Source organism: Arachis ipaensis, chromosome B7 (genome assembly GCF_059453495.1).
Source record: "Arachis ipaensis isolate K30076 ecotype BB chromosome B7, ASM5945349v1, whole genome shotgun sequence".
Classification (NCBI taxonomy): Eukaryota; Viridiplantae; Streptophyta; class Magnoliopsida; order Fabales; family Fabaceae; genus Arachis; species Arachis ipaensis.
This window is the reverse complement of record NC_142442.1, coordinates 68,269,946-68,283,136: the sequence shown is the minus strand read 5'-3', so window position 1 is coordinate 68,283,136 and position 13,191 is coordinate 68,269,946. Positions and strand designations below refer to the sequence as shown.

The 13,191-nt window shown below is 40.1% G+C and overlaps 1 non-coding gene across 1 annotated transcript; it reads left to right on the top strand.

The window, feature by feature from the left end:
* The first annotated feature begins 12,768 nt into the window (after positions 1 to 12,768).
* Positions 12,769 to 12,875, top strand: LOC148552903 (small nucleolar RNA R71). The gene has a single exon (XR_015893261.1). It is a non-coding gene; the product is annotated as a small nucleolar RNA R71 (small nucleolar RNA).
* The last annotated feature ends 316 nt before the right edge of the window (positions 12,876 to 13,191 follow it).

The window sequence follows — 13,191 nt, the reverse complement described above, 5'->3', positions numbered from 1 at the left end:
TTCCCTGAACTTCTCGTGAGTATACACATGCTAAAATTGAGCCTCTATTGATGATTTTATTGCACACGGTATCACATTGTGAAAATTTGAAGCATTAAATTCTCTCTCTCTTTGGTCTCTGCTTTCTAGGCAATTATCGTATTGCTTCATAAATGGAATCAGGGAGCTGTTATGTGAGATGAAATTATTGAAAAATGCATGCATGCTCTCGCTCCTTTGTGTGCTTCTCATCCCAGTCTAAAAGTGGTGATCCAGATAAACTGGAATCCATAAATGGCGATCTTCGTATAGCTCTGTGGAATGAACCGAAAACATGAGCTTGGATAAATCAAAAGCTATGCATGTTTTAAATGTAAAAGTAACAACATCAAATAATTTAAATTAAAACTTCGGTTATCTGAGAGCCACTTATTGCCTCTGATGCCGTACTTTGTGATAAAATCGTTCCAATTTCTGTCGAATGCGTCTTTTGTGAACGAGTTTGATGCGTACGCATCTTTAGTGTTTTTCCCTTTTGTTTTCAAGTGATTTATTAAGAATTTCTGTTAAATAATCAAAGAATTTGAGGTTAGAATGAATAGTACTTTGATCAGTTGAATTTGATTGATTATAGGAAGCTTTAGAAGAAAAACACAAAAAAACAGAATGGAAAGTGGAAATAGAAAGCCCTCTGGAATAAAAGGATGCTGGAAACAGAAAGCTCCTTAAAACAGAAAGCTCTTGAAAAGCAAGATGAAGCCTTGGCATTGTACTTAAACAATATGGCGTACTACATAAAAGAAGAAAAAGGACTTGTGTGCATGCACACATGTGTGCACACGCACAAATGATAATCATTAACCATTTCACGTAGGCAGTTTCACGTACTACGTAGGAGGTGTGCGTACGCACAGAGGCGCGCGTACACCAGAGGCGCGTGTACGTACAACATAGGAGATGTTGGCCTAGTGTGCGTACCTACAGGTGTGTGCGTACGCACAATTGGGATTTCACGTAATACGTGAGATTTCCCATGTACAATGCTAGGGAAAGAAACAAAGAAAACTTAGTGAAATTGGCTCACGTACAATACAGCCTACTTCACGTTGTACGTGAGCCCAAAGAGGACATTCCAGGACTAATCTCTCATATCATGCACAACGTGGAACAGGCCACGTACTACATGGACCTTACTGCCTCTTCTAGAATATCAAATCAAGGCCTTCTGTTTTTCAACTTCTCAGCCTTTTGAAGGATCAATCACAAGATTATTAATGAGGACAATTATTAAAGATCACAAGCAATTAAGGAAGAGATCTTCTTTGTGGAAAATAATTACAAAAAGATTTGATTATGTTTTAATTTTCAGTTTTGATTTTATTTGAATTTGCAATTAGGGTTAGTATAAAAGGGCAGGGGGTTCTGAGCTCTTCTCGGCTTCGGCAATTTTGAGTTTCAATTTCTTAAGGATTTCAGGAGATGAGTTTCTGATTCTCCTCGGTTCAAGTTAGGAGCTCTGTTAGTTTTATGGATTAATGCAATAACTTTTCTATTTCTAATTGATGCAATTGATTCCTCTTTAAGAAACAGTTTTTGTTCTACATCTCAAAGGGCTTGAATATGTTGGGAAACAATTCTTCTCTGACTTAAATTTTCTTAATCTCTTGGAAAATTGATTAATTGAATTAAGCTTGGAAACTATTCTCATAATTCTTAAGTTTTGAAACTAGATTGATAAGTGACATAAAATCAACTGGGTTAAATTCTTGCGAATTGTGTGGTTTTATAAATCAGTGGACGTTCTTAAACTCTTTTCTTGATTAAGTGACTAAGAGATTAGCGTTTAATTAGGATAAAGAGAAATTGAATTACCAAGGAATTGGGTTTAATTACTAATGATTTGCCATAAAATAATCATTGCATGATTAGAATAGAAAGTGAAAAGTGTTAATTCGGACGACTAACATCTTTGAAACCTTAACTTTCTCAATCATACGTTACTTCATACTCACTATTTGCTTCCTTGTTTACTTCGTTTACTTACAGTTTTATGTTCAAAAACTTTCAAAACCCTAATTTTCTTACTTAACTCGTCAATTCTCATGGGATCGACCCTCATTCACCTGAGGTATTACTTGATTCGACCCGGTGCACTTGCCTATTTTTTGTGAATTATAAAATCTGCATCAAGTTTTTAGAGTCGTTGCCAGGGATTGATTGTGCTTAACAAACTACTAATCAATTGATTTCCTAGATTAGGCTTTTTTATTATTTTATTTTGTTTAATTATTGTTCTTGTTTTATTCCCCCTGGGAATTCTCTTCATTTCTTGAAGGGAATTTCAATTTGATTTTCTTGTTGTTTTTGTCTATGTAGAATAACAGTGATACAGAACACCTTCAATACGATCCTGAGATTGTAAGAACTCTTTGGCAGTAGAGAAAACAAGCTAGAAACTAAAGAATTGAAGAAGAGATTGAAGAAGCGGTTGAAGAAGAATTTTCTGAACAAGACATGGCGAGAATAATGTCAACGTCACTCCACCTAGGAGGACTCTTGGGTCTTACATAAATCCCAACCCAGATAATTGTGGTAGTAGCATCATTACACCTACAGTCCGGCCAATAATTTTGAATTAAAGCCACAACTTGTCACATTAGTTCATTAGAATTGCCAGTTCAGTGGAAGCCCACAGGAAGACCCTAATCTATTCATCTCCAATTTCTTATAAATATGTGACACTGTCAAGACAAATGGTGTCGCGGCTGAGGTATATCGTTTGATGCTATTTCCCTTTGCTGTAAGGGATCAAGCTAAGCAGTGGCTAGAGAATCAGCGCAAGGAGAGCATAGCCATATGGGATGACTTGCTTACTAAGTTTCTAAACAAGTTCTTCCCACCCCAGAGGTTAACTAAGCTCAGAACCGATGTTCAGACCTTCAGACAACAAGAAGGAGAATCATTATATGAAGTTTGGGAGAGGTTTAAGGAGATGCTTAGAAAATACCCTGATAATATGTTTGCTGACTAGGTCCAGCTTAAGATATTTTATGATGGGATCACTTTCACCTCATGGATGGCATTGGACACTTCAGCTAGAGGATCTTTATATATGAAGAAAACTATTGAGGACGTACAAGAATTGATTGAAATGGTGGCCAACAATCAATATCTTTACTCTTCTAGAAGACCAGCAATAAAAGGAGTCATGAGCTAGATATTTTGGACACCATTTTGGCTCAGAATAAAGTGATGTCCCAACAAATCAATGCAACATCTCAACAAATCAATGTAATTACTCAACCCTAGGAGGAATGCAAGTGTCGGCAGTAAGCTCTCAAGAAAATTCTTATGGTGTCAGTAATGGTTTTCTCAAAGTGAAGGGATGGAGTATGGACAAGCCTCACTGGAACAAGTAAATTACATGAGAAATCCTCAAAGACCACCCCAGAATGACCCCTTATCCAAGATCTATAACCTTGGATGGAGAAACCATCCAAATTTTGGGTGGGAGAACCAAAACCAGAGACCTAACCAATTCAATAGCACCCCTCAGCCCACTCATTTTAATTCCCAACAGAATAACTTTAACAATCACCACTAGAACCCAAATAACCATTCAGTAAATCACCAATAGCCACCCTCCTCACATTCCACCCCCACAAGACTCCCAGAGACTATCCAACCTTGGAATAGCTTTAAAAAAATTCATGGAAAGTACAAGGATTAGTTTCAAGAACCAAGAAGCCTCAATGAGAAATTTGGAGGTGCAAGTAGGTTAAATTTCTCAACAATTGGAGAAAGGCACAAATGTTCTTCCCAATGACACAATTCCCAACCCAAGGGAGGAGTGCAAGGTCATTTACTTGAGAAGTGGAAATGTGGTAGGAGAAGAATAGAAGGAACAAACCAAGAAAGAGGAGTTCATTGTCAAGGCAAGAAAGGAAGCTCCAGAGGACACTAATTTGGAAGTAGAGCAGGTACAACCTACCTTCCATCAACCAATTCAAGCCATAGAAGCCTGGTTCGGGAATTTGAGATTCTCACAGCTTAATCGGTAAGTGCACCAGGTCATCCAAGTAATACCTCAGGTAAGTGAGGGTCGATCCCACGAGGATTGCTGGACTAAGCAATGATGGCTATCCAGTTGGAATTAGTTAGGCGAATAGAAAAGGGGTTTTGATGGTTGAAATGCATAAAACAGTAAATAAACAAGTAAAAAAAGCAAATAAGTTTGGTGTAAAAACAATATGAGAAAACAATTAAGGCTTCGGAGATGTTTATCTTTCAGGATTAAAAGTTCTTACCAACTATTTTAAACCCTAATCTCTTAGTCATTTAACCTCCTCTAGCCTTCATTAACCGCCACTCTCGTGGTCACTTAATTTCGATTAGATGGTAAAGTTCAAAAACTAGTTTATGGCCACAAAAATCCTAATTACCCAAAGCTAACAGGATTATATGTTACATATCCCAATTAGTTCATGTAATTAGTAATTTAGGAGGAATTTGTTTTCAAGCTGTAGTTCAAGCGAGATAACTCTCTCGAGAATCACAAGAACACAAGTAGAATAAGGGTCATACTCTCGTTTCACCCAAATTCAAAAGATTAAGAACAAAAACAATCCTTAGAATTGAATCAAGACATTAATTAAAATAGAGGAATAATAGTTCTAATCCATATAAATAAATAGAGCTCCTAACCTTAACCAGGAGGTTTAGTTGCTCATGACTTACAAAGAAACTAGGGTGATACGCACAAAACTTGTCTCTCAACAAATTTTCTTCGGCAAGTGTACCGAATTTGTCGTCAAGTAAAAACTCACAATAGAGTGAGGTCGAATCCCACAGAGATTGATTGATCAAGCAACTTTAATTAGAGGAATGTTCTAGTTGAGCGAACCAGAATTTGATTTGAGATTTGCAGAAAATTAAATGGCGGGAAAGTAAATAGCAGAAACAGTAAATGCTAGAAATAAAGAGATGAATGTAAATGGCGGAAAGTAAATTGCAGAATCTTAAACGAGAATGGGGTAATTGCTCATAAAAGTAAATGGCAGAAATTAAAGAGAATGGGTAAGATCAGAAATGGGGAGTTCATTGGACTCAGGAGATGTTGCATTCTCCAGATCAAGTTCATTTTCATCTCTTCCTCAATCAATACATTCATTGATCTCCTTGGCAATCTTAAGTGATCGAATTCCAATTTCTTGGTAATTCAATCTCTCAAATCTTGATCAATAGCCAATTCCTTGGTCAATTGCTCATGAGAAGAGATGAAGTATGGTCACTGATTATACCACATGCATTTCCCAAATCAAGTGTTGGTAGGATTATAGTCACATATCCATCCAAACCCAATTTGGTCCAGCATGAGAAAGTATTTCTAGCATGATCTCTTCATTCCTCTTTCAAGGTTCAGAAGAGATCTAAGTATGAATAGCTTCTTTTCCAAGATAACTACCCAATTGGATGAAGATCGAAAGCTTTCGAGTAAAATCAAGAGAAAACATAGAAGAAGGAGAATGAAAACTAATATTGATCCATCAAATTACAACAGAGCTCCCTAACCCAATGAAAGGGGTTTAGTTGTTCATAGCTCTGGAAAATGAAAACCAAGATGGAGAATACATGATGAAAGTAAAACTAGAAGTGCAGAGAAAGTAAAATACAGAGAGTAGTTCTATGCCAAAGGCTACCTAAAGTTTTCCAACTCCTCAAACTAATTCAAAGCTACTCCTATATATACTACTATTCTGATCTTCTAGTTGGCTCTTCAAGTCTTGGGTATGGGCCTCTGGATCTTGAGTTTGAAGCAGTTATCCTTTTCCTTGGGCTTAGCTTTGCTTGCAGAGAGAAAAGGTGAAGTAGGCAGAGACTTTGGCTTAGGACGTTAGTGGTGTCAACGTTAAGTGAAAGTGTGGGTTCGAGAACGTTAGTGACAATCACCTTTTTCACTAACATTCCTAACCCAAATATGATCACGTTGACTTCAACGTTAGTGGCACTAACGTGACCACTAACTTTGCCTCTTGGTCCTTCGCACACGTTATTGGGACTTACCTTTCCCAATAACGTGGAGAGTCCTCCCTTGTCCCTACGTTAGAGTCCACGTTAACTAGGTTAACGTGGCTTCTAACGTAGTAATGCCAATCCTTCGAGAACGTTAGTGACACTTACCTTTGTCACTAACGTTCCAATATGCCCCTCTTTCCCACGTTAGAGTCCACGTTAACTAAGTTAACGTGGCTTCTAACGTAGTCATGCTAGCCATCTCCAACGTTAGTGACAAAGGTGAGTGTCACTAACGTTGGCTCATCATCTCTTTATCCACGTTAGCTTCCACGTTAACTAAGTTAACATGGGAGTTAACGTTGCTCATGGTGGCTCTTGGTGGATCACCCCAACGTTAGTGACAAAGGTAAGTGTCACTAACGTTGGCTATCAATTGCTCTCTCCACGTTAGCTTCCACGTTAACTAAGTTAACGTGGGAATTAACGTGGCTTATGGAGGCTTGGCCAACGTTAGTGACAAAGGTGAATGTCACTAACGTTGGCTTCTCTTTTGCTTCTTAACGTTAGAGTCCACGTTAACTAAGTTAACGTGGCAACTAACGTGGCCAATTATGAGCTTGGTCCAACGTTAGTGACAAAGGAGAGTGTCACTAACGTTGGCCTTGTTGTCTTCTTCCACGTTAGAGTTCACGTTAACTTAGTTAACGTGACTCTTAACGTGGGCTTATGATGGCTTCGAGGGCGTTATTGGCGATTATCTTTCTCATTAACTTTGCAAGTTAGCACCCATTCCACGTTAGAGGTCACGTTAGTGGGACTAACGTGACTGCTAACGTGGTTCTTCTTTGCTTCCTTTGTCCTGAAATCAAGCAACAAAGTGCATCAAAGTTCTAGTCCAAGTCATGAGTCATGCATCATCCAATTTGTCATATAATTCATGAAAAATTCTCATGAAATCATGTAAAGTGAACAATGTATGCTTGAATCAAGATGTAAGTGAATATCTACCCAAAACTAGCTTATTTTCTAAGAAAATGCATGAAACTACCTTAAAAACAGTAAAGAAAAGGTCAGTGAAACTGGCCAAAATGCCCTGGCATCACAACACCAAACTTAAAGCTTCCTTGTCCCTAAGCAATTACTGGAACAAGAGAATGATGAATGGAATGCCAAGAGAAAATGAGTCATTCTTATGGAAGTCATGTCCCTGGTTTTATGGTGGTTTCATGCATAGCAACTTAGGTTCATTCCTTCACTGGCTTTCAGACCTTTATCATGTCCTAGAATACTCACTTTGCTTGCATCCCATGAGACTTTTATTCATTGATCCCTTTTGTTTCTTGTCAATTCAGGGCTTATTTGTGTTCTTAGGCTAAGTGCTCTGTAAGGAGACAACTCTTTAAAATAAGCTTTCAGCCAACACTCCCGAACCAGTTGGTTCAAGGTGCTAGGTGTTGAAACACCCCTAAGGACTTACTTCCTCAAGTCTCTCCCCCATACATACACACCACAGGCACATGGTTTGTTTATTTTCTTTCCTTGAGGTCTTGGTGTCCAGCACCTCTTTGGGCTACTAAATGTTCTGTAGCAAAGATTGCTCTTGATAGTGGACTTTCAGCTGATAATCCCGGGTTAGTTAACCCAAGTTACCAGGTGATAAAGCACCCCTGAGAGCTTAGTAATCCAAGCAGATCCTTGGTACAAGAACACCACAGACACATCCCTCAAAACTCAAACCCTTGGTGCCCAGCCTCTTTTCTTGCTATTTTTTTTCTTTTTTTCTTCACTTTAATTGTTCTTTCCCTTTTTCTTATTAGGATCTTGTTATTTAGCTAGTCTCATGGGGTGTGTTCAAAGCATATGATTTAGGACAGATAGTTGTCTTCCCACCTTGTGGTTGAACCAACTTAGCTAACTTATGACCACACCACAAACTCAGGAACTTACTCCATAGTATGAACTCCACTCTGGTCTTTTATAAAACACTCATTCTCTTTTCATTTGATTCAAAAGGGCAAGCATGCAAGTAAGTAAGGAAATGATGCAGTAATGACATTCAGACTAGCAATCATAGACCTACGCAACAAAAAGTTTAAAAGACAGAATTGAAAAGGGTTCAAACTAACATGGAAGCATGTTCTATTTCATACAAGATCTTCCTTATTTAAAGCATAGAAAAAGATGGACCAAAGAAGGAACTCCACCACCTTTTACTTATGTGGATGCCCATGCTCCCCTCCTTGTTTGTCTTCTTTGTGTCCTCTTGCATTTCCTCGCATCCGTGCCAATCTTGCTTGCTTCCAATCCTCGAGTGCCTTCCTCACTGATTCATGACTCTCTTCCACCTTTTTTCTTTCTTCTCGTGCTAATTCATCCTTCATTTCTTCATACCTTGCGATTCCAGGATGCAATATAGGCAGCTGTCCTACTAAGTATCTGAGCCTGGCTTGAGTGTTTATATGATGCCCAGTCTCGCTCATGTAAACTCCTTCTGCGAATGCCCTTTGCTCGTCCAATAGTTCTGCCTATTCTATTTGTCTTCGATGCATCTCATGTATATGTGCACCTTGATGTGCTTGGATGTTGATTAGCTTCTGGATGGATTCTTGTTGTTCATTTTGCCTTTGTTCTATCCTGTGGAACATTTCACTCCATTGTTGTCCTTGACTCAGTTGCTGCTCCATCATTTACTTTTGCCACTCCCCTTGTTGAGTCATCCATCTTGAGAGTGATTCCTCTTGCTGCCCCATCATCTGTAGTTGAAGCTCTTTCTGTGCTCCTTGGCTTTCCAAATATTGTCTAGATAGGCCATCAATGACTTCTTATAGTTGGTGCATATCCAAAGTGGCTGGTGTTTGGCCCTCTAAGACTTGTCCTTCTACTACTTGAGGGGCTGGCCTCTTCCTTTGCTTCCGTTGAGGCAGGGGGGATACGGCAGCATGCATTCGTCGAACGGTTATTGGAATGCCCTCTTTTATCCACACGGGGTCCTCATCTTCAAACACCACCCCAGCTTTCTTGCATAGTCGGTAAATAGTGCTGGGGTAACCTAACTTTCCTCTTGAATCGCTTTTCTCTGCCATCTTTCTAATGCCTGCGGCTATGAGTTCATGAACCTTGATCTCTCCTCCTTTGAGTATACAGTGCACCATTGTGGCTCTCTTGAGGTTCACCTCCGAGTTGTTCCCTGCTGGAAGGATGGATCTCCTTACAATTTCGAACCACCCCTTTGCTTCCGGAGTGAGGTCTGCTCTCTTGATGAACCTTGGTCTCCTATCCGCATATCTTTCCCAGTCAGCTCCGAGTACACAAATATCTTGCACAATCTGGTTATAATTGGGGCTGTTGTCCATTCTTGAATGATAACTCTCTTCTTCAAACTGTATGGACCGTAGCTTTAATGCCCTCATGACACTCATGGGATTGAAATCCAAAATCTTTCCTCTCACAAAGCTTGTATATGACTCATCTGCCTTATCATATCGGACCGCATTTGCATAGAACTCTCTTATAAGATTTGCATTTACCTTAACAACCGGATCATTAAGGAGCTCCCATCGCCTCTTTTCTACCTTCATCGTGATTTTCGGGCACTCATTCTTTCTGACTTGAAATCCAAGTTCATAAATTATTTCCTTATTAACCATCCACCCGTACTGCAATGCATGGTGCAAGCTTCTAAATTTCTTTTCATCATACGAGGTTGCTCTATAGGTTTCTTTCCCTTCCTTCTTTTAGAGCTCGAAGATGCCATGAATGGGAGTTAATGTGTGAAGGTGGTAAGGGTGTGGAGACTTTTGGTTGTTTAGGATTAAGTGCAATGAAGGGAGTGAGGGGAAATATTTTTAATGTAGTAAGAATCGTTTTGTTCTGAGAGGGGGATGTTAAGCTGGGCGTTTGGAATGTGAAGGGGGTATGGAGGGAGAGCTACTTATATATGGAAGTGATGGGCAAATGAAGGGTTTGGATAGATGATTTGAGTGTGAGATGGACGGATGGGGTTCAGAATGGAGAAAGGACAAGGATCATCAACTTTATGAAGGGTGTTGTTCGGTCTTCAAGGGTCTCATCCTTTTCAATGTTGCATGGCAAGATTTTCCAATGCGTCCCTCCTTGAGGCACGTGTGTAGTACCCTCCTTTTGTGGTGTCCGAACCTTCCTCATTTAATTGTCCAATCAATCCCCTTCAATGCTCCTTTCCCTTTTCCTATAAAAATAAAATAAGAAAAATTAATATCATTGAGAAATTAAACTTTACGGCTAGAATAATAAAGAAAAATAACTAGATTGTTTTTTCATGAATACCAACTAACTAACTAACTGTGTATCCTTATATGCACATTGGTGGCACCTTGGGTGACACCAAACTTAGTTTTTAGCACTGTGATGAAAAAGTTTTGTTCAAGGCTCCAAGACTAGCATGCTCTGAATTGTATTCATGCTCTCTTGGCATGCTCTGAACACCAAACTTATTCTTCACTATATACTGCATAATAAAGATTTCACCAAGTGTTTGTCACGTTTGGTTTTGAATTCATGAATATTGACTTATTCACTATTTTCTAAAAGCATATAAAACATGGGTTGCCTCCCATGAAGCGCTTCTTTAGTGTCACTAGCTTGACGTTTCTCCTTCATCAGGGAGGTTGATAATGCTTCAAGTCCTCCCCTCTTGCTGTGGACCTATATCCATTGGTTGTATCAACGATCTCTACATGTTCCAAGGAGAGAACTCTGTTGATAGTGAAGACCTTAGGTAACTGAGATGGTACAGTGGGGAGATCAGGGGGGATATCTGGGAAGTAAGCTGAGATCACTTTATCCCCTAGAGAGAAGTCCTCGGTAGGGATCTTCTTGTTCCTCCACCTCCTTGGTATCTTCTTCTTTGTTCCTTTTTTTGGTGCCTTGCTCTTTGTGGCCTCTTCTTCTAAGGAAATTTTGTTGCTGCCCTCATATGCCTCTGGTGGTTTATGTTCCTCCAGTTTTTCCTTGAGCTGTGACAACTGCTTATTTACTTGTTCATCAACCAAGGGGATCTCCAGATGTGCTTGTTGTCCTTCAGTACTTGTCTCTTCCTTCAGTGTCTCACTGTGATCCTTCCTTGGTTCCTTGTTCTCTTGATCTGTTTCTTGTGAGTGTTTGAAAACAGTGAAGGTGAGCTGTTCATCATGGATCCTTAAGATTAGCTCCCCTCGCTCCACATCTATGAGTGCTCTGGCTGTTGCTAGGAATGGTCTTCCCAATATGATTGGGTGAGTGTGACTCTCTTCCATGTCCAATATGATAAAGTCTGTTGGGAGGAAGTATTTCCCAACCTTTATCAACACATTTTCCACCACTCCTATTGCTTGTTTTTGAGTTTTGTCAGCTAGCCTGATGACTACATCTGTGGGCATTATCTCATTGATCTGCAACCTCTTCATAAGGGATAAAGGCATTAAGTTGATGCTTGCTCCCAAATCGCAGAGTGCTTTATCAAACATTGTTTCTCCTATGGCACAGGGGATGTGAAAACTCCTTGGGTCCTTTCTTTTTGTAGGCAACTCTGGTTGAATGAGGGCGCTGCACTCCTTGTTCATCACTATAGTTTGGCCTCCCTTGAGTGAGCTTTTCCTGGGAAGCAATTCCTTCATATACTTGATGTATGCAGGCATTTGTTGGATGGTCTTGATGAATGGTATGTTTACATGCAGAGATGCAAAAAGTCAAGAAATCTTGAGTATATTCTCTTCTCCACAGCACCATTGAGTAGTTGGGGGAAAGGGTGCATAAAGTCTCAGCAGCTCCTGTTGTGAGATTTTTGGTTCTTGGTGCTTCTCTTCCTGTTTCTTTGCTGATGTCTCTCCAAGTTGTTCTAATGGCTTGTTTTGCTCTTCCTCAGTCTTCTCATCACTTGTAGTGACTATCTTGCAATCTTTCCATCTTACTTTCTTTGCTTCACTTCTCAGGTTTTTCTCTGTGTCACTTGGGAATCCATCTGTAGGTTTGGGAATCTGCTCAGAGAGATACCCCACTTGAGATTCCAACCTCTTGATGATGTCTCCCTGGTTCTTAAAATTTGCTCGCACTTCCTCCTTGAACACCTTGTTGTCTTGAATCTCTTTGCATATGCCTTCAAGAAGGTTCTCAATCCTTGAGAGTCTGTCATCAGATGATGGTAGGTTGGGATTGGAGGTAGAAGGATGAGGAGTGTTATTTTGGTTTTGATATGGATGTGGAGAGGTGTTGTTATGGTGGTGTTGATATGTTCTCTGTGTGAATTGTTGGTGAGCTGCATTATTGTTGGGGTTGTGACGTCTCTGATCTTGGCCTTGATCTTGTTGATTTCCCCACCCAAAGTTTGGGTGATTCCTCCAACCAGGGTTGTAGGTCTTGGAGTATGGGTCATCATTTTGTCTAGGTGAATTTCCAATGTAGTTGGCTTGCTCCTGCTCACTCTCTGCCTCTGCATTCACTCCCTCTTAGGTTATTGATGAGGTGGTGATTGCTGCTACTTGGTTCTTCTCCATCTTCTTGGTGAGGTCAGCCAACTGCTTGGTTATGAGCTTGTTTTGGGCCAGCAGTGCATCCACATTGTTTAGCTCCATCACTCCTCTAGTGCTCCCTCTTTCGGAGGCATAGAAGTAGTCATTCTCTGCTACAGTTTCAATGACGTCTATGGCCTCCTCAATGGTCTTCTTCTTGTTCAGAGATCCCCCGGATGAATGGTCTACTGCCTTCTTTGATTCATAAGAAAGGCCTTCATAGAAAATGTGTAGCTGCACCCATTCATTGAACATATCTGGTGGACACCTCCTTGTTAGGTCCTTAAACCTCTCCCATGCTTCATATAGAGTCTCACCATCCTGCTGCCTGAATGTTTACACCTCAACTCTCAGCCTGTTAATCCGTTGAGGAGGATAGAATCTTGCCAAGAATTTATTCACCACATCTTCCCAGGTTGCCAAACTCTCCTTTGGGAAGGACTCCAGCCATTTAGATGCCTTGTCCTTGAGTGAGAAAGGGAACAGAAGTAGTCTATAGGTGTCAGGACTTCACAGTGTCACATATCCTCAGGAAGGTGGTTAGATGTTGATTGGGGTCTTCTTGGACACTCCCTCCGAATGAACAGTTGTTTTGAACAAGGGTGATGAGCTGTGGCTTTAGTTCAAAGTTGTTGGCATGTATGGTTGGCCTTTGGATGCTACTCCCACAGTT